Below are 25,649 nucleotides of genomic sequence, written 5' to 3'. Positions count from 1 at the left end.
CAAGGATATTTGATATCACTATGAGTGTATCTGGTTCAAAGAGTTTCATTTTACAGAATGAGAAACTGAGGCTCACCAAGGCTAAGAGATTTGACTAAGGTCAGATGCCTAGGTAATGATACAATGAGGAGTAGAACCAAGACCTCCTTGCATCAAGTCCTCTGAAATGTCCATTATTATCTGCCTTTTCCATTGAAGATACTCATTCTATCATATTTTTGATGAACTATTCAAAAAAGATTACAATTGGACTTTCATTTAAGTTGAACAATTATGTATAGGAATAATTAAAAACTTAGTAAATGTGATAACATAAAACATTTTTGTGAGTAATGTTTACTATTTATCATGTCATTGTTCTCAAAGAGCCTATCACCAAGAAAGCTAATCTTTTTTTAATCCTGTTATTCTCCCTACGGTGATATGTTGCTCTGAATTATGGAACAACATTATTTCAGAAGAATTAAAATTACTACCCACACCACCACCATCACCATGACCACTACCAATAGCTGGTATTTATACTCTGAAGTTTGCAATATGAATTACACATGCATCATCCCTATTTTATAGATGAGGAAACTAAGTGTAGGCAGTTAAGTGATTTGCAGTGGAAGGAAAGATACATATTAGGCATAAGGTTATTATACCATGATATAAAAGGCATTATTGAGGCTATTTATGATGAGAAAAAGAAATGAGTCAGCAATAAAATGAGATTGCAAGGCAACAAACAAATAACTTCTATGATGCATTGGTACTCCTCATAAATCATAAGGTCATAGAAAGAAATCCTCTCCTGCCTTGGATATCTCTTCTTTTTTTCAGTAACTCATTGGATCTGGGTTCTCAGTATTTAGTACAGCATCTTCTCATTCTGTGCTCTTCTTAAACATGTTTTCCCTATAGATATATGTCAAAGGATCTACCCTGTGTGTTAGGGGCCTAAGTCTTTTAGATTTCACAGACTCCAGTACAGATTTTCTCACCAGCGTTTTCTTTTTCCTTGGGAATATCTTTTATGAAATATAGTTTGTTGAAGGGGGAAAAATAATGACTTTGTATCAGGAGGAATATGGGATCACATTCTGCATATTAAATTCATTTTGTGATCCTGGTCAAGACATTTAACATCTCTGAGCCTCAGTGAGGCTGAAATGAGACACTAAAGTATTTTATGAGTCTCACAACATTACATAAATAAAAGATGATATTATGCTGATTTTTGTGAGTATCTTAAAGTCAGGGGTGCTATTTTTTTCCTTTATCCTCAGGGCCTCTCACAAACTAAGTGCTTAAATGCTTGTTCCTTTTAATATTACACATCTTTCTATTTTGTAAAACTTAATGTTTTCTAGCAGAGTCAATTTCTGGCATCTTTTGGCCTTCACTTTGTGATGATTGTTTTATATCAATTAAACTTCTTTAAGAGATGAGAATAACCAGTCAATGCCTTTTCAGAATCAACAGCTTAGAGATGTAATTACATACACTGTCTTCTTATCATTTCTTTTAACTTTGTTATTTTTTTCCCCTTTGCCCTCATTAGTTGAAGATCTGATTGAACATAGCAGATTCTGAAAACACTTCTCTTTCAGTGAGCAGTCATTTTCGTTCCATTAACAGGAATCTATTTTATTTTGTGTTACGAAGTTCACAACACTTTTCAATGTTTTTCTTTAAAAAAAAGTATTCTAATAAGCAGTCAGGAGACTTCTTGGTACTCAATAATTCTTTGGATATTTTGAGTCCTTAATACTGTGTATTTTCAACATTTTTTCCAACTTCCTTTATGCCCCATTTCATGTTAAAGTCATAACATATAACACTACACAGGCTAACTCACTCTGAAGTTTTTTGTCAGGTCATTTAAAATTTGATTTACTTTCTAATTTTTGTCAATCGATGTTGACATATACACTAAATTGTCTTCAGAGTGATGTCTTCTTTTCTTCACCTTGGGTCCTGAAAGGCAAGATGACCAAGTATCCTGTGAAAATTATGTTTCTTGTTTTCTTGATAAAAGCTAACTTTTCTGGTCCCTTTATTCCCCTCCCCATGGTGATACTGTTTAACATCTTTATGTATAACTGCAACTTCTTTATGCCTCCTGGTTTTATCTACATAGAAAATGTAAATATCAACACAGTTTGGTAGCATATGTTAGCTGATCACTGGACAAAGATGTTACATTTTAATTGCCAACAGTTTAATTTGATTTTCATAAAATGGAGTTGTTCTTTCCAACCTCTGCTGCTTAGTTCTATCAGTTCACCCCCATCATTTATGGAAGCACAGTATAATATGGTCCTTTTGAATAACTTTTTTTTGTGTCATGATTTACCACATGCCCCTATTGGTGCCTTCCTGTATGTACTTCTGTGTGTTGACCTTCAGAAAGTAAGTACAGTCAGTCATTGGGATTTTGATGTTCTTCATTCCTTTAGTTGTACCTTATTCATTCTGACTCCATGACCAGGTCATTCTGTCCTCTACTATCACCTGAAGTCTGTCTACTTGACAGTTCATATTTGTTCTTTCCATGACACTGTCTATCCATTTCATTCCCTGCTGTTGCTTTTTCTTTTTGTCTTTAGTCTTTCCCTATCATCAGGATTTTACCTTAAACATTCAGCTCAGTGAAAACCTGCTAAAGCTTTTGAGAACTCAGGTTTTCTTGTGATGAGGTAATATATTATTGCTTATTAGTTTAATCAATGTTAGGTTCTTAATCACCTTTGAAGAAAAACTTGAGTTTTGAAACATATTCCTAATCTCTTAAAATTGGCTTCATGAGGAAAACCATACCAATATTATATATGAAGTACTATAATGGTCTCAAAGGACATTTTTATGAGGGGAGAGTGTGAAGTAACACCATGTCAAAATGAATTACTTTCTGCTTACTTTGTCTCATTCTTCTGTATCAATGCTTTTATGCTTTTTTATTTCCCCCATGAAATATCAGATGGTGGTATTCATGAGTCTAGATCTCCATGCCCAAGTAGTAAGTTGTGAGACCCTAGTTCATCAAGAGGCCCATAGATTGCTGAAGAAATTCATTCTAAGTTCAGGCTGGTTTTTCTTTCAAAGGATTCCTCTTGGAGAAAGTTGGTTTTAGACATCTACAGGAGGTCTCAATCATCTTAGGAAGTAAATACAGATTTAACCTTCATCTCAAGATTTCTTAGCTTGGAGTCCATGAACTTAAAAAAATGAGAACTGCATTTCAGTATAATTGTTTTACTTTGTGATTTATATTATTCTGTAAGTATTCAAAAACATTATTCTGAGATGGAATCCCATAGTCATACCAGGCAAACAAAGTTCTACAACTCACAAAAAGGTTAAGAACACCTATTCTAGACTTATTAGACCTCTTCCAGAGAAACTCAGGTATTGAATTCTTTTCTCCACTTACTCATTTGCATGCCTTAGTGGAAAAGCTCAAATTATTCTTTCCAGAAAATTTTGTGGACCAGATTATTTTCTCCATGACAGAATCCTGAGGAGTCATCTGGATGGAATGAGTTGCTGTGGTCTACTCATCCTGATTCAGATTATCCAGGCTTCCAGAAATATCTTATATGGACTTGACATTCCAAATGTGGACCAATTTGTCCAGAAGATTTAATTCATTTTATAAGGCATTGTGCAGGGAGTCACATTTTGACTGGCTAAGAAGATATTTTTGTACTTGTTACCATTTTACACTTAAGGAGACTGCAAGCCAGAGATGTGAAGTCCTAGTTTGCTTCATCTTCTTAATGATTTTTAATCATCAGAGACTTGACTCAGTCTTCCCAGCTCTGAGTTTAAAGGTTCTCCCACTGTACCACACTGCCTAATGACTCATAGTAAGTGAACAATAAAGTGATGATATGAAAAAAATAGTATATTAGGATGTAGAAATGACACATGTATGTAGAGACATGTATATAACTGAAAGCTTAACTTTTATGGGTATGTTATATTGAGTCATCCAGTTTTAGGTTCTATAGCTCAAGTAGTATGTGAACTTAGAAGCAGATTAGACAATTATGATAATCACAGGCAAGGGTGCGGGACCTATAAGGAAAGATGTAATTGTCAATATCTCCTGGGGAAAAGAGTTTGAAGATAGAATCTTGCAATATTACAATTAAATTAATCAGACATTTATTTAGCAGTTAGAATGTACAATATGCTTATTCAGCACAAAAACCTATTTTTAATCCATCCTCATAATTCCCTTCTCTCCATAAGAATTGGTTAGTCCTGCCATCTTGCTTCTAAAAGTTCTGTTCTCTTCACCTGGGTTCAAACCAAACTAGATTTTGAAAACTGTGAATTTTTTCCCACCTAGAACTTTTTTGGGTAACCAACAACATTAAGAATCTGGAGGAATATTTAATACTATCAGCAGAGAGCTGTTAAGGGTAGTTTATATATATATATACAGTATAGTTATCACAAACTTTAAGTATTGACTGTATGCAAGGCATTGTTTAAAGTATTTCTAGTATTTTTTAACAATCAAAGTAGTTTCTACTATATAATATGTCCTAATAGGGGAAGATACTACATACAGAGAATCTAGAAAGGGGGCAGGTAGGATGGTAGTGTGTTGTGGAAATAGCTAGGCAGTGGCTCAGAGGCCTCATTCTGGGCAAGATAAAGCAAAAGTTCACCAGACTCATGATCACAAACCTATATATACATCATATTTTCATACTTTGTTGTCATTGTTGTGAATTCTCCCTTCACTTGTATGAAATAAAACTACTACACATTTTCTCTTTCTCAATAATTTTTGTTTGTATCTTTACACAATTCCTCCATAGAACAGAGATTCAAGGACTATATAACTTTTGAGGAATCTTTTCCTCCTCCCCCTGACTGCCACAAAAAAGATAACAAATTATTGAGACAAATTCAGAGAACCTTAAGGGACCAGGCTAGTCAGATTGCAATTTTAGACTTGATAATTCCAGAAGTAAATCAAGAAGTTCTAGTCATAGGAAAAATTGATGATAGTGGTGATGGTGGTGGTGATGGAGATGGAGATAATGGTTTCTGGTACTGATAAAATTTAAATATTTTAAAAGTTTTTTTGCCTAAATTATTTCATATAAAGTATAAATTAGTGAATCGCCATCTGACTTTCAATACCCTCTATGTTCTGCTTCTTCTTTTTTTTTCATTTCCAATGTCTAGAGCTTTCATGCTGTCCTCTTACTACTCATAGCCCAGTGTGATTGCTGCTCTTTGGGTACCACCCCATTCTCTAAACCTATTCCAGTTCCTTCCCCACCATTCATTCCCAAATCAAAGACTTCCAAAGCTTTTTGCCCCATAGACTGATAGACTTCCAGGCTAGGGTAATACTAATTAGCTCTCACTAAGAAAGGAGAGAATACTAGGTCAGAATCCTAATTTCTTGTGCATCCTTCTTCCCTGTTAGATTTCTGTGGCATTTAAGGATCCATGAATATTATATCTTTATTTTTTTCATAGAAACTGCTAGTATACTGTCGGAAATGATGTGGGCTTCTTTGTTGTAAGAAATTAAATGAGACCACACATTTGAACTTTTATGTATTTATCATGTTCTACCTAACATGTGTGGGGTAATGGCCTTTGATCACAATCATCCCAGTTAGACTTAAAATAGGTAAATTCAGGATAAAGAATTTAGGGCTATTTTCTCAGTCTTTTGAAACTTTTAGTGTTCTCTTTATAAAAACACATTAGCAGTTTTCATAGTGGAATCAACCAGAGCCCCATGTTGTCCAATATTCTTCCTGACAGTGACCAGTGCCAGATGTTTCAGAGGGATTAAAACATATAATGCACCTAATTTTGCAGTGGTACACAATAGGTAGAAATTTATTTCTCACCCCAGCTGGTGATCAGCTCATGCCCTGAAGCTTGAAGATTGATAGCCCTTGTAATTTTATCCTAAACAGTGTAATTGCAGATGCTATTCTATTGCTATTGCTATTATTTTAATCAGTGATAAAGACTTTGTCCAGATGTTGAATTTGAAGGTGAAAGAAACATGTTAGAATCTTCTGTTTATTTCAAAGAAGATCAGATAAAACTTAGCCACACTACTTTTATTTGTCCAACTTATTTTATTTATTTAGGACTTTTATCCCACCTCTTTCCAAAAAGGATTTGTAGTAGTGATATGTAAATTCTACAGGCATCTTTTCCACCCTCAGATTATAATAGAAACTAGAAGAAGCAAGGTATTTTATATGTGTGTGTGTGTATATATGTATATATATACATATATATATATTTATTTATCATTTGAACATTGTAGAATATTTATTTTGTCCTTTGTGATGAAAAGCTCCTTCTCACCAGTTATGAGTTCTTACCTCTTTTAACAAGAGCATTGCAAACTATGTTAACAGAGAACAGGAACATCAAACAAGTTTTGTGTTCCTGTTTGTTTGTTTTTTCATTGTGCTGGTAGCTAGATAAAGTAGTATTTGGACTTCAAATACCTGCCTCTTCCCCTACATCATTTTCCTTATGAAAGTATGCAGCTTTTTTAGCTGTTAGATATTGAGATTAATACACATTCTTGAAGTAATAATCTGGATAGAGTTAATTTTCAGAGTTTATCTTCAAAAAAGAATTCCTCATTTCTACTCATTAGCTTACATGCGTTAGGTGACAAGGCCATTACGTGTCAGAGAGGAGATTGGAATCCAGGCCTTTGTGATTCTGAAACAAATCTTCACTCCATTAAAGTCAAGCTGCTTCCCAAAAAAGCTTATGAGGAAGAGATTTCTTGGATTTGGGGAATCTAAGCTGTAGGGGCTTGTCATAGTCAACTTAGGTCTGTGGTTTAGACTCATTTCACTAATAGGTGTGCTTTTTAATTAACATGGTTTTCTTTTGATTTTCATGTTTTCTCTCTGTGGAAAATGCAGAAATTCCCTACCAACTTCTGTTTGTCCTGGCCATAAGTAAGCGTGCTAGGGTATAGAATAATCACCAAAGCAAATGGAGCGATAATAATAGGGAAGATGTTTGGAGCCCAAGTGCTGATCTTGTTCCCCCAATTCATATGATGAACCTGACATTAAACCTAACAGGCTATGAAAACTAACAAAGTGAAACTTGCAAGTAGATATTCAATGTGAAGCTGCTTTTGTACACTATTCTACTGCTGAGTTGATCACTTTATCTTTTGGGAAAATACAAACTTCCTTTAGAATTTCATTACTACTTATAAAAGAACTTTTAAAAAAAAGTTCTATTCAGATAAGCAAATAAAAGTTAAATTAAAGTTCTTGAAAGCTTTATTTTCAAATTAAGGCAAAATGACTTTTTGATACCCCTGAACTCAACTTGCCTTGGACAAGTAAACCCAAGGCATATTTTTAACTTTTAGTTCATCAGCATTTATTGTACTAGTCAAAATGCTATTTTCAAATCTGAAGTCCAAATAACCTGAGAGTTTTGGACTGAAGATGTAGAGGGGAAAAATTGTCAAAAGAGATAATTACTCCTCAATTTCACATGTTAATGGACATTTTGAGAAAAGCAAATAATTATGTCTATGACCATGATTATCAGCATCCAGGATAATATTGGCTTAAAAATGAGGCTGAACATTGAACTGGTTTCATTTACATCTGTGATGGTCACACCACTTATGTTTGTATATATTTGAGTGTAATACAAAGAAGACTAGATTCAGAGCACCTAGGTTCAAATTTCACTTTTGCTTTTATTACTAGTGTGACTTTGATTAAAAAAAAAACAACTTAAGTTGTATGGACCATCATTTCCTCATTTAAAAAATTATAATTATTATTTTTTTAACTTCTTTAAATTTTTTTCCATGGTTACATGATTCTTGTCTACCTCCACTCTTCCTTACCCTCTCCCAGAATTGTCAAGCAATTCCCCTGGGTTATACATATATTATCACTCAAAACATTTCCTTATTATTCATTTTTGTAATGGAGCAATCTTTTAAAACCCACAACCCAAATTATATACCCATATAAACAAGTGACAAATCATATGTTTTCTTCTGGACTTCTACTCCCACAGTTCTTTCTTCAGATGTTGATAGCATTCTTTCTTATATGCCTCTCAGCACTGTCCTGGATCATTGCATTGCTTCTAGTAGCAGAGTCAATCACATTTGATCATCCACCAATGTTTCAGTTACTGTGTACCATAATGTTCTCCTGGTTCTGCTTATTTCACTTTGCATCAGTTCATATAGGTCTTTCCAGTTCTCATAGAAATCAAGTGGTTCATCAATCCTTATAGCATAATAGTATTTCATTACCATCATATACTATAATTTGTTCAGCCATTCCCCAATTTTCTATTTTTTTTGCCACCACAAAAAGTGCAGTTATAAATATTTTTCTATAAACAGAACCTTTCCACTTTTTAAAAATCTCTTTGGGCTACAAACCTAGTATTCCTGGATCAAAGGATATTCATTCTTTTAAAGGCCTTTGGGCATAATTCCAAATTGCCTTCTAGAATTGTTGTATCAATTAACAACTCCACCAGCAATGCATTAGTGAATTTCCTCATTTTTAAGGTAAGAAACGTATGTCTAACTCTCAATATCATAATCAGATAAAATACCCCAAAGATATGAATACTTCATCTGATATTTCAGATAACCATCAGTTCATACCTTCTCTACCCACAAAATTCATTTTCATTTCCTTTCCTACATTAAACAAAAACCCCTTACATTCCCTCTTAGAATCAATAGTAGCTATCTTTCTAAGGCAGAAGACTGGTAAGGGTTAGGCAATTAGGATTAAATGATTGTCCAGGATCACACAGCTAGGAGGTGTCTGAATCCAGATTTGAACCCATGACTTCCCTATTCCAAGCATCTATCCACTGAGGCCCTTAACTGCCTCCTCTCCATTTTCAATAAAGGATCTACTAAGCAGAATGAAGTCTTCTTCATTGCCATATTTAACTATTCAGCTGCTATGCTTTGGTATTTTGCTACTAACCTCTTTTCAAGTCATAACAGTTTCTCAATGATATATTTCATGCCATTTCTCCTGTAAACATCCTTAATAATATTCTATATAACATGCTTATAGCTACCATATTGTCTGTTGTTGTTCATTGTTTCATATAAAATTATGCTTCATTTGAAGTTATAATATCTCATGAATCTCAACCTTATAGTATCACTGGGATAGCATTGTTGAAAAGATGGATGATCATTGAAAATGCTTCATCACTTCCCAGATGCAATGAATTTGAGCTTCACTAGTCATTGGTCCATACAGGCAGAGGTGAGGAATCCTGATTCAAGTCCCTAGAATGTTAAGTAAGGGACCCCACTCCCTCAGCAATGTTTCCAATAACTTTGTTATTGTTAACTTTGTTAGCTTTATGGAAAAAATAAGTTATCGTTTATTTGACCCCAAACTTTGATTGGTGAGTTTTTATTTTATTGATTGGTGAGTCTTAGCTCTGGGCTTACCATATTGCTCTAGCCAAAATACCATTGAGGAAGTACTCTAATTTATAGTCTAGGAATGAAGTTGTTCTTGTGTGACCTTTTCTTCATGAAGCCATGGTATTATTTCCTTTTCTAGATGTTTATATCAGAGGGTTTTTTTATAATCACAAAACCAAAATAATGTTTCTTCCCCAATAAAATAAAAGATTTCCACTATAATTTCTATATTATTTTAAAGGTCTGATCATAGATTCTTTACACCAACAGAAAGATATTGTCATTAACAAAAAATTTAGATTTTTTTTTAATCAGGGAGAAACTTGACTCACTAAGAGAGCTTTGCAGTTCAACAATGGAAATCTACTATGCTTTCTTCCTCCTGATCTCTTATGGGTTCAATTTATTGTACATTTGCTGTGTCTGCCCAAAATAGATACATTGACAGAAGAGCTCTCTAGATTTAATTGCATACTATGGTATCATAGTCAGAAAAAGTTATCCTTCATTCTTTGGACCTGTAGTTAATATTCATTATTAAATAATTATTTACTACATGTAAATTAATTTAGTAACTGGATAAAGAACTTGACAAGATGTCCCAAACTAAATTAACACATGCCTTAATAGTTGGTTATTTAATTAAAACATGGGAATAGAAATCATAGATTTAGAACTGAGGTGATCTCAGAGGCCATCTGATCTAAATCTCTCATTTTACAAAAGGAATTGGAGCCAATAGAAATTAAATGACTCTTGCAAGGTTATACAGGTAATAAATGGGTGAACTTTGATTTGAACCCAAGTTCTCTGTCTCTAAATTCAGCACATTTTCCACTGTACCTCTCTGTCTCTATAGTCACACAATTGGCACAGGTAGATGGCATAGTGGATAAAGTACTAGGCCTAGAGTCAGGAAAACTCATCTTCTTGAATTCAAATTTAGCTTCAGATACTTCTCAGCTGTATGACCCTGAGAAAGTCATTTAATCCTTTTTGCCTCTGTTTCCTTCTCTTTAAAATAAGCTAAAAAGGAAAGGACAAACCACCCCTATGTCTTTGGCAAGAAAATCTCAAATGGGGTTAGAAAGTGACATAGTTATAATAGGCTGTTTACTTCTTCTTGAAGAAATTTGAAAGGCACTGGCTATGGTGATACTGGACAGACCCCTCCCCTACCCCCTGCCAAATACAAACTCATGTAGATAATTAATTGATTATTGAAACAGTCCAAAAATGGTACTGAATACTGACATAGTTCATGATCAGCTATTCATGAAGAAGAAAAAAGAAAAGGAAGGAAAAAAGGAAGAGGGTAAAAAAGTGAGAAAGAGAGGGAAGGAGGGAGGGAAGGAAGGAAAGGAGAATGGAAGGGAGGAAGGATACAAGGAAGGAAGGAAGGAACAAATGAACAAAGGAAATTTTTTAAGCATAGATGATTTACTCAGCCTGAGGATATCAGGAACAAAGTGAGTTAACCCCTGCACCCAAAGTAGTCACTTTCTAATTGGGGAAGAATTCATAGAGACCTTCAGCTACAGTGTTTTATAAGATACAGTGGTCCTTGATATTCTGCAGAAGGATGGAAGGCAAATTTCAGGGGTCCTCACAGTGCATGGTCTGGTCAGATGGCAAAACCTGAGTATCTGTAAGGGTACAATGTCTAGGTAGATAGTTAGACACAGTGGACATTAGGGTTCAACATGGGGCAAATGGTGAATAAATGGATGGATGGATAGATGAAAAAATCTGAACTGCTTTATGCAAAGCACTTTTCTATGTGCTAAGGATTCAAATAGGAAATTAAGAAAATCCACGATCTTATGAAGCACACATTCTAAAAGGGAATTACATATAAAAGAGATTTTAGTTGCAAGTCAAATACAAAGGCCCCATGACCTTTAGGATGCAGTGACCAAGCAGTTACAATTTTAATGCATCATATTTAGTGATATTTTCAGTGACAAAATCATACTTATTTCTGATGTTGAGCCATGTGACAATACCAGAGACACTGGTATTGAGAAATGACTTTTCTGAGTATTCAGTAACTGTGACTTTTGAGGAGGTAAGTACACTTTTCATATTAATTCCAATAGAACATCTGAAGAGCACTCACATGTGAGTCAGACAAGGCTATCCCCTAGTTCAGAGTATTTTGTGGTGGTCAAACTATCAAAACTACAGGTCATGAAGTCTGCCAATATGTTAAATTTCCCTAGTCCAGAGGAGGAAAACAATCTAATATAATATAAACTGAATGCTTTTGCTATCCTTCTTGGTTTCCTATTGATAAACTAGTTTGTTCATTCTTTTTGTTTGTTTTTAGTTTTTATTATTTTTTCCAAATGATATATCACTATAATATTCAATATTCTTTTTCTAATATTTTACAACCAATATTCTCATCCTTCTTCCCTCCTACCTCTCCAAAAGGGAGATAATATTGTGATAGAGGAATGACCCAGAGACTTTGAGGGACAGAACCTGGAGGACATGCTAAGGTTGGCATCCACAGTGGGGGATGGTGGAGGAGGTTTGGAATCTTGAGGGAAGAGGAGATTCCAGGGGGAGACAGTTGATCTCTCTCTCTCTTGCCTGAGAAAGCCAAGGGTAGAAGGCTGATCTTAGATTTCTCTCCTGAGCCATACAAAATCCCTTCTTGATCCTAAACACCATTCCGCCCCCGCCCTGCCCCCATGACACCAAGAGTTGTGGCAAACATTGAGAAAAAGAACAGCATTGGAAGATCTCACACAGCTCCTGTGACACCCCGAGTCTGGACATTGGCTCTGCTGTGACAAAGACCAAGGGTCACCAAACCCTGAACCTCTTAGAGACCAGGCTGACAAGCATGAGTCTCTCAACTTTGAGGGGAGGGAGAAACATATTTTTTGACAGTCAGGGACTTTCCTTACCCTCTTTGTTATAAATCCCAACCTGCTGACATCTTGTTTATCTTACCCCTAATCACCATTTGTTAGAATAAAGTCAGTTATCTTAAAATTTACTTCCTTGTTATATTGAAGGGGGAGCTGACTTTTCTCTCTTTTCACAAGGGAAAAGGGTCATCCATTAAATCAGTTATTAGAGGGGAGTAAAGGTAGGATTAATGGAGAGACATAATTTGAAGAAGACTGAAGGGGGGAATCCATCTCACCCTCCTACTTTCTGGGATCACCTACTCTTTCTCCATTATACCCAAACCACCTCTCTAATACAATATGATATAGGTTGTACTATATTATCATACAATACATGTTTCCATATTTGTCATGTTGTGAAATAAAATGTATTAATTACACTAGAGAAAAATTCATGGAGGAAATAAAATAAAGTTAAGAATGGTATGTTACATTTTACATTTGGACTTTGTTCTGTGGTGTTAGATATCTTTTTTCATCATGAGTTCCTTGGAGTTGCACTGGAGCCTTGCCTTGTGGACAAAAGTAAGTCATTCAACAGTGGATCATCATACATTATTGTTACTTTGTATGATATTCTCCTGTTTTCTTCACATCACTTTATATCATTTCATATAAGTCTTTCTAGATTTTTTGTGATCCTCTTGTTTTTCATTTCTTATGACAAAATACTATTCCATTATAAGCATATTCCATAACTTGTTCAGCTATTCTCCAATTGATGGACATTTTTTTTCAATTTCTAGTTCTTTACCACAACAAAAAGAGGCTGCTATAAATATTGTTGAACAGGTAGGTCCTTTCCCCTATCTTTTATCTCTTTGTAGCTCATTAATTCTTAAATAGAGACTTACTATCCAGGCAAAAATTCCTGAGCTTAGATTCTAAGTTCTGTTTTAGACAGTGCAGGACCTCTCTTGGTGCCTCTTTCCCATGGCTGTATTCTTGGACCATCTCCATTCCACTGGAAACTTGAACTCTGCCTGTGGTACTGGACTCTGATAGAAGAGCCTTTTCCCTTACTTTCTGAAGACGAAACTACCTTAGAACTACCTCCATTTTCAGTCTCTTTACTATCCTCCACTTTCTTGCATCCCTCTATATTCTATCTCCTTCCATTAGAATGTAAGCAGGACTGTCTTCTTTTATTGTCAGCGAATACCACAGTGACTAGAACATAGTAAGAATGTAATAAATGTATTATTTATCTATTTATCCAATCAACATTTTTTAAGTTCCCTCTATGCGCCAGGCATTGTGCTAAGTGTTGGGGATATAATGACTAAAAAGAAAAATAGTATCTTCCATCAAGGAGCTCATACTCTAAAGACGTAGACAACACAGAAAAGGTGATTTGGGTCAAAAGGGGATACCAGGGGATACCTGGCTGAGGGCATCTTGTTCTATGGTGTTGAGTCAGTCAGAGAAATAGTTGCAAATTAGATTAAACCACTTTCTGCCTTCTATAAAGGAAGTTTTGTACTACATAGTCCAGTCCTTCAGGGGAGAGCCCAAGTTAAGGGGTGGGAGGTGTTAACCAAGGCTTGAATTAGTAGCATTGTGGTAAGTTTAGAAGCAATGAGCTTAACACTTGGAGTTGAAACAAAGTGGAGGAGCAGATATAAAGTGACTGTCTGTATGTCTATCTATCTTCCTGCCTATTAAACTATTTCCCAAATAGCTTATGCTTTTTGATTTAATTCTGCTTCTCATACTGCTTCTTGGGTTTATATTGGACTTCTGCTACATACCACTGTTTAACTTACAACTAGCAACTCTTTGTAGTTTCCTGTTTGATTTTTAGTACCCAAAAAAGAACTTGTCATCACCCATGTGGAAGGCAATGAGGTTTGAGGTTCCCCACTTAGTTTATTCTATTTTTTTACATGTAAAAGAGTGAGAAGTAAAAAAGACATTGGAAGAAATCTAAGCCTGGGGACAAGGTTGATACCTTTTTTCAGCCCAATAACATTCTTGACTTTGTATATACACACATATGTACTGTATATACATCCATCTATATATACTTATTTATATACATATCTGTGGTTGGTAATACCTCTTTAGGCTTTGAGTACTCTCTTATAACAAAATAACAAAATATTTTGATACTTTCAAAGCTGCACCTGTTTACAAAGCAATTGGTATTCACCAGTCCTTCATCTCCATTCCCCAACATTGCAAAATGCCTAATGCCTTGCTTATCTTTCAATTTGATATAGTTAAGGAATGTTTGTAACATTAGCATAATTTTAGGAAGTATCTTTTGACTCAAATACTATGGGTGAATATATAGTATATACGTGCCTACATGTGAAATACATACATTATATATAATTTGAATACATATATATATTAAGTTAGGAATAATTTACTTTCAGACATTAAAAACCAGATTAAGTGTTCTGTTTATACTTACTGGTGCATAGAAAAAAACACAAAGCTTAGAGTAACTGAGAGAATCCTATCTGATCTTGACTGAATCACTTCAGCATTCTTAGTTATTTATAAAAGGATAATAATAATTGTCCTATATACTTTAGAGTACTATTTTGTTTAGTCATTTTTCAGTTGTGTGCAATTCTTCATGAGCCCATTTAGGTTTTCTTGGCAAGGAAACTGGACTGGTTCGCCATTTCCTTTCCAGTTCATTTTACAGATGAGGAAATTGAGGCAAAAAAGGGTTAAGTGACTTGCTAATAAATGTCTGAGGCTAGATTCGAACTTAGAAAGAGTGACTGCTGGCTTGACACTCTATCCACTGCACCACCTAGCTGCCTGCATAAGACTATAATGGAGATTAAATGAATATAGAAAATGGATAAATTAATGAATTAATGAGAAGGCATTTATTAAACACTTACAATGGGTCATATAAGTATTAGGAAACAAATATAAGAATTTAAGGCAATTCTTGACCTCAAGAGGCTACATTCTAATGTGAAAATACAGCACAAATAGGAAGCTAATAGGGAATGGTGTGGGGTGCTGTCAGGTCCACTGGGGCTACAAGGTGGGATAAGCAAGGCATTAGGCATTTTGCAATGTTGGGGAATGGAGATGAAGGACTGGTGAATACCAATTGCTTTGTAAAGCTCAAAGTGTTATATAAATCCAGATTATTTTTAATCATCATTAACATCTCTAATAACATTAATATTTTTTTTCTGTATTCAAGAAATCACCATTTATTGGAAAGAGTGTTGCACTTTCAATAGAAGTATCCAGGGTTCCAGTCCTGGCTCTGACATTTACTAGCGGGTTAAATACGACAAAAGTCACAAACTCTTTGAGTTTATTCATATTCATAATGGGGATAAAGATTCTTATCTCACAGGAGTGTTGTGGGGATCAAATGAGAGAAGTAAAGCACTATAGCATGTCACCTATTACGTGTTAAATATTTCAAAAACATTGTTTTACATCTCATTCATTTATAATTTGTGATCATTTGAACAGTACATATAAAATTACTACTATGTTAATGTTATAACATTAGAAAAAACAGATAATAATGGGATAGTACAAATCCTAGAAAAATTCTTATGAGAGCTTTGATGAGTAGATAGAAATTGTTTGTAATTATCAGATACTTTTATATTCAAACAGATGTTTACCTGTGTAGTCTTAAAATGCAGATGTGGAAGAAGGATTTGTTACCTTCAATGAATAGTGTAAATACATTTGTAATATTTAGCCTGTTTAAGAATCAAGACAAAGAAATTGTTTCCAGACAGCCTTTTTCCTTCCTATTTTTGAATATGCAGCTGTCTGCCTGCAGTAACCAGCCAGTTTTGAAGCAGCCCCTTGTATATAAACAATTAGGATTTTAATTGCAAATGCTTCTTATTTATTCTTTGTAGGAGGAAATTAAGGCAAGTATTAAGAGTACCTCCTCCAGACACTTGAAAATAATCAAACTGCTTTTCTCTAAAAATATTTCTTAATTCAGACTTTTCACCAATTCCAGCAAAATTTCACTCTCTTCGTTCCAAATGACTGGTTGTAGTATTATGTAGGTTTAGAAAATAACATGTTGTCACATATGTGAGGATTTCAAATATCAGGTAAAAAGACCTGGAAATTAGAAAAAAAAAAAGATAAAATAGTCACCCATCCATTTCCAAGCTTGTCAGAAAACGAAATATGAATGTTGTATCAATGGCCATAACTTGAAACTTAGTTGTAGTAACTACATCTGACATGAAAAGAGGGAGCAGGCTGGACCAGGCTGCCATTTTAATGAAGAACAAGCACAATTACTGTACCATTACCACACCAACTGACAGCTCTGAAATGAATGAGCAGAAATAGACCTCAGAGCAGCTTCAAGAAGCACAAAAACAGGACCTTGATAGCGGGTGAGAAGTTTTTTTTTTTTTATTTTTCTAGCACAGATCATGGCTCTAATAGAATTAGGTATTTTTCATTCCTCCACAGAAGACTCATTGATTCATGCAAGACTCTGTACAAGTACTATTACAATAACATTTGGGAAATGAGATATATAATCAGCAGAAAAGTTAATCATTTAATAGTTATTAACTAACACAATTCATTTTTGTTGATTTTTTTCCTCTCAACAGTGTTGAGAGTACAAAAAGTGTTTCTTGACTAGTAAGATTATATTCAATATCTCTGTCAAGATGTTTTCATTGATTGGCTAAAATGGCTTATAACTGGAATAATAATGCCACAATTATGATATAATATGTATTGCTTCTCCATTCTCATATATGAACTTAAATTTAATTTAACTAATTTCTGTCCCCAGATTTACTTATATGGGATCCTCTCTCTTGATTTATGGAGATGAATATTTTACTCTGCACAGCAAAGTTGGTAATAGGCAAGAGAGCACCAGCCTTTGCCAGTCCCCTTTGAGACTCTGTAAGCACTAGTTCTCTTCAAGATTCTTTAAGGGCAAGTCACCCTTTGGGACCTTTTGAGTTTAGAGTCACTTCAGGAACTTCGAGGAGGAAGATGGAAGAGATTAACCTAGTTTAGATTGAAGGATAAGACTATAGAAAAAACATGAGAGAAATTAAAAATCTCCATCATTTCCCCATATTAAGCTTGCTACTCTAGAGACATTGGGATGTTTTCCCTTGAGCAAGATCAAGGACCTTTCAGATGAGCTGAAAAGAGGCAGAGAACTCCTTCACTCTGTATTCTCTCTCTCTCTCTCTCTCTCTCTCTCTCTCTCTCTCTCTCTCTCTCTCTCTCTCTCTCTCTCTCTCTCTCTCCAACTCCTTCTCTATCTCTTTCTCCCTCTCCCCCCTCCCTTTCCATCTCCCTCTGTCTCTCTCTCTCTCTCCCCCTCTCTCCCTTTCCATCTCCCTCTCTCTCTCTCATATTCTCTTACATATGCCTTCTCTAATTTATGTCTTGCTATTATTTGAATAATTTCTTACTTTGCTATGTGTATTCATTGTGAAACTAGTGGGAAAGGGGTCGAGCCTTTGATAATAGAGCTGGGAGGGGGTCTCTTTTCCCCCAGAAATGGGAAAATGACCATATTTTAGCTTAAACCTGATCATATGCCCCAGACAAACAATAACTAAAAATACAGATAAACTTATTGTCCAGTATGTCATCTCTCCGAGGAGAACAAAATGGCTACCAGTGCCTACTTCCTGCATCCCATTTGGGCAGAAATTAAATGACCCTCCATCTAAACGTGAAGCTCTCAATGAGCATGTCAGGTCTACACTCTACTTACTAGTATTTATCTAATCCCTGCTCTACAATCACTGGAGATACAGATAATTCCAATAGTCCATGCTCCAGTCTCATAAGAGGGGAAAGTCAAGGACAATAATACACTTCAAAATGTGGCTAGGGTCAAGGAGATACACCAAGAAAGTGTTCTGGAAAATTGGAGGAAGAATAGATCACTTTCAATGAGAAAACAGAGGAGTTTTCAGAAAGGAGGTGGCATCTCATTTGGGACTTGAAGGAGAGATATTTAACCAAATGGATATAGCGAGAGAAAAGGAAATTCATAGCAAGCATGACCAAAGACGGAGACAATAGAATGGGTCTTTTCCCTGGGATTTTCATTTAAATTGCAAATACTCCTGGAAGAAGTGAAACATGAAATACTAACATCTTAGTATGAATTAATTTTAGTAGATCATTTTCATCTTTCAGAGGAGATATTAGAAACAAAGTAACATGAGAGGATGCATGTAGAGGAAGAAAAAGGGGGGTGAGGAGGCCTGTACTTGGGGATGTGGGTGTTAGGATGATGTAGAAACATAAGAAATAGATTTTCTCTACTTCACACTTTTGCCAGTCCTCTGGTTCTAACAAGAGCAAAACTAGTACTACAGTAAGCTTATATATTTGCATGAAGTAATCAAGTTTTTCCAATTAAGAAAAAGAAAGCAGCTTAGACAATGGACCACCATAATTTACTTATTTACTTTTTATATCATATTTCTTCTAAGGATGCCAGTATAGATCATTGTTTGCTTACAAAACTCTGGTCATAGTTTTGCCTGTAATATTAGTTTTCCAATATTGAACACAGACTTTCCAATTTGCTCCCATATATGTATTTTTTTAAATAATAAATTACCCTATTTATTAACTGAACCTCTTTTTCAAGTGTAATTGTCAACTTTGCACTTGACCGAAGAAGTTAGATAGCTGACAATAAAAAAGGCTTATGGGTAGATCAAAACTTTACCTAGAGTCTGACTGAACCACATCTGTGATGTGATTGAGCTTTATCAGTCCAGTGACCAAGAGCCTCAAGGGTTATTCTAATCTCCCATTTTTCAGTTCAAGTACACCAATACTGGGCTGAGAAGTTAGTTGCCAGGAATTATTTTCTCAAAGAAACTATCTTGACACCTTGCCCTGCCATATGAATAGACATATAGAAGGCAAAAAACTATAAAATGCCTAAATTTATTCTATCAATAGTAACAAATATTCATAAGGTACCTGCTTTAAAGAGAGTATTATATTAGAGAATGAAAGCATTTTATAAAAATGAGAGAAGAGTCCCTTTTCTTAGAAAAATGTATATACATATGGTTCTCCAAATGTAGATAGGTCCAGTTGACTACTTAGGGCAGACTGCTCTCTTACAACTAGGCTAAAAAATAAAGTCTCATCATCAGAAAATCAGCCACTAAGTGATTCTTTTTTTCCCTTTGTTCACTTCAGCAAATTATGAAACCGCTTAAAAGAAAAAACAACCTTCAGTCTTGTGCACACTGTTCAATTTTCTTGTCATTTTAAGCCTTTACTTACTGTCTTAGCTACAACTCTAAGACAGAAGGGCAAGTGGTAGGCAAATGGAATTAAGTGACTTTGCCTGGGGTCACACAGCTGGGAAGTGTTTGAAGCCAGATTTGAACCCTGGTACTCCCTGCTCCAAGCCTGGCATTCTATCTGCTGTGCCACTTAGCTGCCCCCATTTCCCCTTCTCCTTTCAAAGTGAGTAATCCTCAGTGACAAAAAATGACCAGAGAATTCTAAGACTCAACACATATGTAAGGCTGTAAATGTTTAAATAGATCATACTTGCCAGTAGACAGGTTTTCATCCTTATTCTACATTTCAGAAATAACTACCATGTAATCCGACTATTAGAAAGGCAAAATAGTTAAATTTGTCTAGTAGTCTTTGAGAGTTTTAAAGATATGTGAAACAAGAGCCTTGGTCTTAAGAAAATTGGTATTATCTATGAATATTGACCTGAGAAGATGACTTGGAGCCAGGAAAACAATATATTCCCTTGTAGGTTTGCCTAGCTTTTCTGGGGAGCAGGAGCCAGAATATAGTGAATAGCTGTTATTGAAAAATGTTTAACATTTTTAATCCCTGAAAAGTACAACCAGGAAATCCTACATATGTATGTGTGTATATATATTTATACATGCATATGTATAAAGTACATATCTATAAATCTAGAAACAGCAAATATTTCTGTAATTATTAAATTTGTACATATTTATATATATACATACATTGGTATATATGCATATGCGTAAGTATAATGGAGTTATGAGTACATAAAATTATTTCTAAAATGTAATATTCCAAGTTAACCTATTTTTCTGTTTTTGTTTTTGTTGTGCTATTCAGCATCAGATAAGAGAACTCTCATTTCCTCCCTTTATTTACTCTTTTTCGGTTGTGTTAAATTGTTTGTATTAATCTGAAACCTTGATGGTCTATGGTAATTTTTTAAAAATGCACTGTGGCTAGATCATGTAAAACTGTCTTACTCTTTTTTTTATTTTAATCTCCTGAGTTGTGGGAACATAGCTTAGCAAAGTGTATAAAAGCAGCAAAGCAGGCATTTTAGATTTCTGTTAGTCTTCCAAGGAAAAACTGCGAGTAAACTGGAATACAACACAGAGAGATTATACAGTGAAATGCCTTTGCAAACTAGGACTTAAAGAACTGGAAATTTTATTATTATTTTTCACAGTTAAAATGTAAATAGACAAGTTTCTATGTTTTCCTCTTATAAAAATGAATTGTTTGTTTTTTCTCTGTAGGTAAGACCATACGGTGACAGCTATGCATATTTCTATAAGTTAACTCTTCTGGCTTTATTATGAAATGATAAAAATACACTTTTCTGAAGTCAAAAAATTTAAATATGCTATTTTCTCCTCAAATACATTTTTGCATCTCTCTTTGTCTCTGTGTCCCTCTCCTAGTCTCTCTCTCTTTCTGTCTGTCTGTCTCTTTTTCAAGGCAGAATAAAGGCTAGGCAAAGATGATTAAATGACTTGCCCAGAGTCAAACAGCTAGAAAAATGTCTAATCCAGATTTGAACCCAAGATCGCCCATCTCTAGACTGGCTCTCAATCCACTGAGCCATAAATAGCTATTCCCCCAGCTCTTATGTTTATAAACACGTTTATTTTGTATGTGATTTGTAGAGGTCTGTCAAAAATGGAAAATTGAAGTACAAGTATATCAATTTCTCCATTTTCAAAAAAAAGAGGGTTTGACTATATATCCACAAGATCTCCATCAGTTCTAAAATTCAGTAATTACACATATCAGATGTCTTTAATTTTTACCTTGCTTTTTAAATATTAGCAACTATTAAATAATTAAAATGCTTTGCTACAGAAATAACTTATGCCTTCTAGTGTCATCAATTATAGCTATGAAAACATTTTTGTTGTACATACACAGATACCCACTCATATGTATCATATCTATCATACCCACTCATTTTCTTTCAATCTTTTATGTACGTTTTTGCAAATAATCTTATATTTGAAATAGGTATTGTCATTGGCTGCTGTGAGTCTCTACTTGTAAATCATGTAGTTGTCGAGTAGAGTAGTTTGGGTCTCCTCATCATGGCATTTATTAATCTTCCCTACGAGTGGCAAAAATTATGCATTTCCTTTATTTTTGAAGTTAATAGCTTATTTTTATTAAACTGGGTCAGGATGGAATCTCTCTCTCTCTCTCTCTCTCTCTCTCTCTCTCTCTCTCTCTCTCTCTCTCTCTCTCTCTCTTGTGTGTGTGTGGGAGGGTAAAAGCTAAGCAATCAGGATTAAGTGACTTGCTCAGAATCACACAGCTAGGAAATATCTGAGGTCAGATTTGAACCTAGGACCTCCCATCTAGATCTGACTCTCTATTCACTGAGCCATCTAGCTGTCCCCTCTATATACATTTATCTGAGAGACTATAAATTTGTTTTCCAATTTTCTGATTTCTTACTAATCTTGGCAACATTTAATAATTCATTTTACGTCTCACAATGATATATCTCTTATTGACTCGCAAATTCCTTTCCTATCCATAAATCTGATAAGTAGTATGCTTCTTTTCTTCTAATTTGTTTATGATATCTCCTTTTAGGTCTAGATCATATAGTCATTATAATCTTATCTTAGTTTCTATAAAAAGACTTTCCAGTTCTGACAATTTTTTACCACACAGTTATTTCTTATCCCCAAAATTTGAATCTATGCTTCTGTCAAATTCAAGATTATTATAATGTTTTACTATTGTTTGTTGTATATCTGTCCTGCTCCACTGTACCTAAAAAGCAGACTTAAAAAAAACTATAATATGATAGAAAAGTAACTAACTCAGAAATGCTGAGGATATAAATTTGAAAATGATAGATGGATCCTTCCCTTAAGGAGTTCACAGCCTAATGGGAGAAATCAATACACAAAAGGAAGTTGAAAAGTAGGGAGAAGGAGGCACCAGGCACTGAAGGATGATGAAAAAGTCCAAAGTAGTACAATAAGGTGGTTCATGAATGTCTGACTTGGGCCACTTCCTTAAATTGGGGTTTGAGCAGGAGTTCTCCATGCTACCAATGATAATGCAACTGAAATTTATTTATAGATTTAGTTGAATGAACTCTAGAGATAATACTAAAATTCAAAGGCCCAGAAAGACCTCAACTACTCAGATTCAAACTCTTGAGCATAGGAACTACGTATTATACATTTTCTCCATTCTCTAAAACCATGCCCTCTATTAGTAAGATTTAGTATAATGCCAGTCACACTACTAAAAGTATATTTTACAAAATTAGACAAAATAACAAAATTTACTTGAAGGAACAAAAGAGATAGAATGCCAAGGGAAATAGTGTGATGGAAAAAGATAGGAATGAAGCAAGAGTTTGCCAAAGACAGATCTTTAGGATTCAATGTAGAATCCCAAAGGATTAAACAGAGTGAGGAAAAAATACATATGATTATAATTATAATTATAATAATAAGTGGAAAGGACAGAAGACAACAATGTGATCAAAATTGACTTTTATGAAAATCAAATGACACATCCTTGACCCTGACCCCATCCTTCTCCCACCCCATCATTCCTACTTCTCTGCAGAGGTGGATATGGGACTGGAATACTTCAAATAACATGCCTTTCAGTATGCTGTTTAGTTTTGCTGAGTTTTTTTCATCCTCACTTAACTTGTTCTTATAGGCATTGCCCTTGGAGAGGGGTGGAGGAAGGATACAGTGGAAAATACATGTGATATAAACAAAAGATCTCTATAAATATATATATATATATATATATATTTATGAAGTCATAATAGAATTTAAAGCAGAATGGGATCTAGAGTAAAAAGAATTTAGAATCAGAAACCAGAATACTTCATTTTCATCCTGCTTTACTGTTTAAACTGAGGTAGTTATGTGACTAATATGGGCCTCCAAATCAGCTTTTTTTTAATGGCAAATTAATCCTTCATACCCTTTCTGGCTTAAAAGATCACAATAATGACAAAAGATAACGGATTTCAAAGACTTTCTTTAGATTTCATAACATTCCACAATTGCAAAAAAAAGGATACCTTTAAATACTTGTGCATTGAAGAAAATGTTCATTTTGCTATATATTTTAATTTTGAAAGAGCTTGAGTTTACTTAATTTATGTGACAATAGTAACCTTTCACCCCTCCCCCCCTTAATTCATTTACTCTCAGCTCTCCTTAAGCTTGTAATAAACTTTATGGGTCCTATTCTTGTAGTTTCTGCATTTATATGGTACATTATTACTTTATGATGAACTTAGTTGATAATTCCTTAACTCTTTTTACTGATGACCTTTTACAGCTGTATAATTAGAATAAGTTGTGGTTATTGTATTGGAATTTGTATCCCATGGGCCAACAAGGCAGCACATTAATTCTCTGCATCACCCACTCTATGTGCAATGCCATCAGTGCAAAGATATTATTCTTTGTAATTACATAAAGAAAGGGTCTATTTAGTGTTAACTGACCTTTCTGTGACTGATCAGCCTTTTCCACCAGTGAAGTAGAAATGTATATCATTAAAATGTGAGTAAATAGGAAACCTTTCTAAATCTTCAACTATTCAAATCCGGAGGAGTACATGAAGAGGAAATTGTTGTCAAGCTTTCCCATGATGCCACTAAAAGGAAAGCAGTGATCTTGTTCAAACTCTTTTAAAATATTGACAGGTATATATAACCAAATTGTTATGATGTATGGGAAAATTTAATGAGGCAATAATAAGCAAATAAGCTTGTGCTTAACAGTCCAAAACTGTGTTGGGAAGGAAGTGTTGCTGAATCCATAAGCAAATTCATGGTTTTGTGTTCTTTGTTTTTAAGACTTTGGGCCTTTGGGAAGTTTGCTTTTTCCTGGGCCATAGATTAGCTGACCCTTATTTTTGTTCTTTTTTATAATGTTATATGATCCTACTTTGTGCTGTCATTTGTATTTGTGTCTTTAGAATTGCAGTACCTCTTTCCTTAAGAACTGTGTGGAAACATTGGAAGAAATTGTGGCATTTCTTTAGAGCCCCTACATTTGTATATTCATAGTAACAAAATTAGAATCACCAGTTACACTTTTAAAGATACTCACTAGGCTGCAGATATCTTTTTTAAAAATGTAATTCAGGCATCAATAGTCTTTGAGTTAATTTTGAACATTCATCTGACATGTAGCCTACCTTCTAGTATCTATCACTGCCTTCATTACCTGATGTCAATATTTGAATAGTTTTGGACTATACAGTTAGGAAATAAATCATGCCATATTTTAAAATATTTCTTTACTGTTAAAGATTCTAAATGACACTAAAGATTTGAAACCAAACTTGAGTCATTATGTGAGAGAAGTTAATGAAATTCAAACCACAATGATGAGGAACCTCAACTCAGGAATAATATGTAGGTGAAATGAATTTATTTTACAACAAAGTTTTAAGTTAGAGATTTCACAAGGAAGATATCAGACTAGTTAAAAAGGATCAGATTTGAAAGTTTAATGGAAATTTCTCAATGTAGAGATGATACAGCCATGAATATCTTGGGGACATAATACGGAGGGGCCTGAATTGAATGCAGAAAATGATGGAGGTAGAGTTGACATTGTCAAAATCTTTTGTCACAGAAAGCTAGTCAATAAATGTATTTGTGAGAAGTTAATGAAGGTTGGAAAGTCAAGTATAAAAATAACTGAACTATTCATATTTGAATATTATGAGGAAATTGACACTTTTCATTAAATGGAAGCTGGCTGGAATGCAATTAGATAACAAAACGTTGTTCAAGTGGCATTATATACCAGATTTAAAGTGAAGGCAAGTATAAGCCTCCTTGAAGCAAGGACTCCTGTGTTTTTGTTTTGTAATAAGACTTCTGAGAGTCTTATTATTAAGAAAAGATTGTAGAATTAAAGTAGATGTGATTTAATTAAATTGATTTGAATTGGTACAATCCCTTGAGTTGGGTGAGTCAACATTTACTTATCACTACAGTC

General features: G+C 34.5%; 1 protein-coding gene across 1 annotated transcript in view; it reads left to right on the top strand.

Annotated features, from left to right (window-relative positions):
* Positions 1-25,649, top strand: part of CCDC178 (coiled-coil domain containing 178) — a 682,244-nt gene that overhangs the window by 437,515 nt on the left and 219,080 nt on the right. The window lies entirely within an intron of this gene.

The sequence above is a fragment of the Monodelphis domestica genome, chromosome 3 (assembly GCF_027887165.1).
Source record: "Monodelphis domestica isolate mMonDom1 chromosome 3, mMonDom1.pri, whole genome shotgun sequence".
Classification (NCBI taxonomy): Eukaryota; Metazoa; Chordata; class Mammalia; order Didelphimorphia; family Didelphidae; genus Monodelphis; species Monodelphis domestica.
The sequence above is the reverse complement of the archived record's forward strand: the minus strand, read 5'-3'. Positions and strand labels throughout refer to the sequence as shown.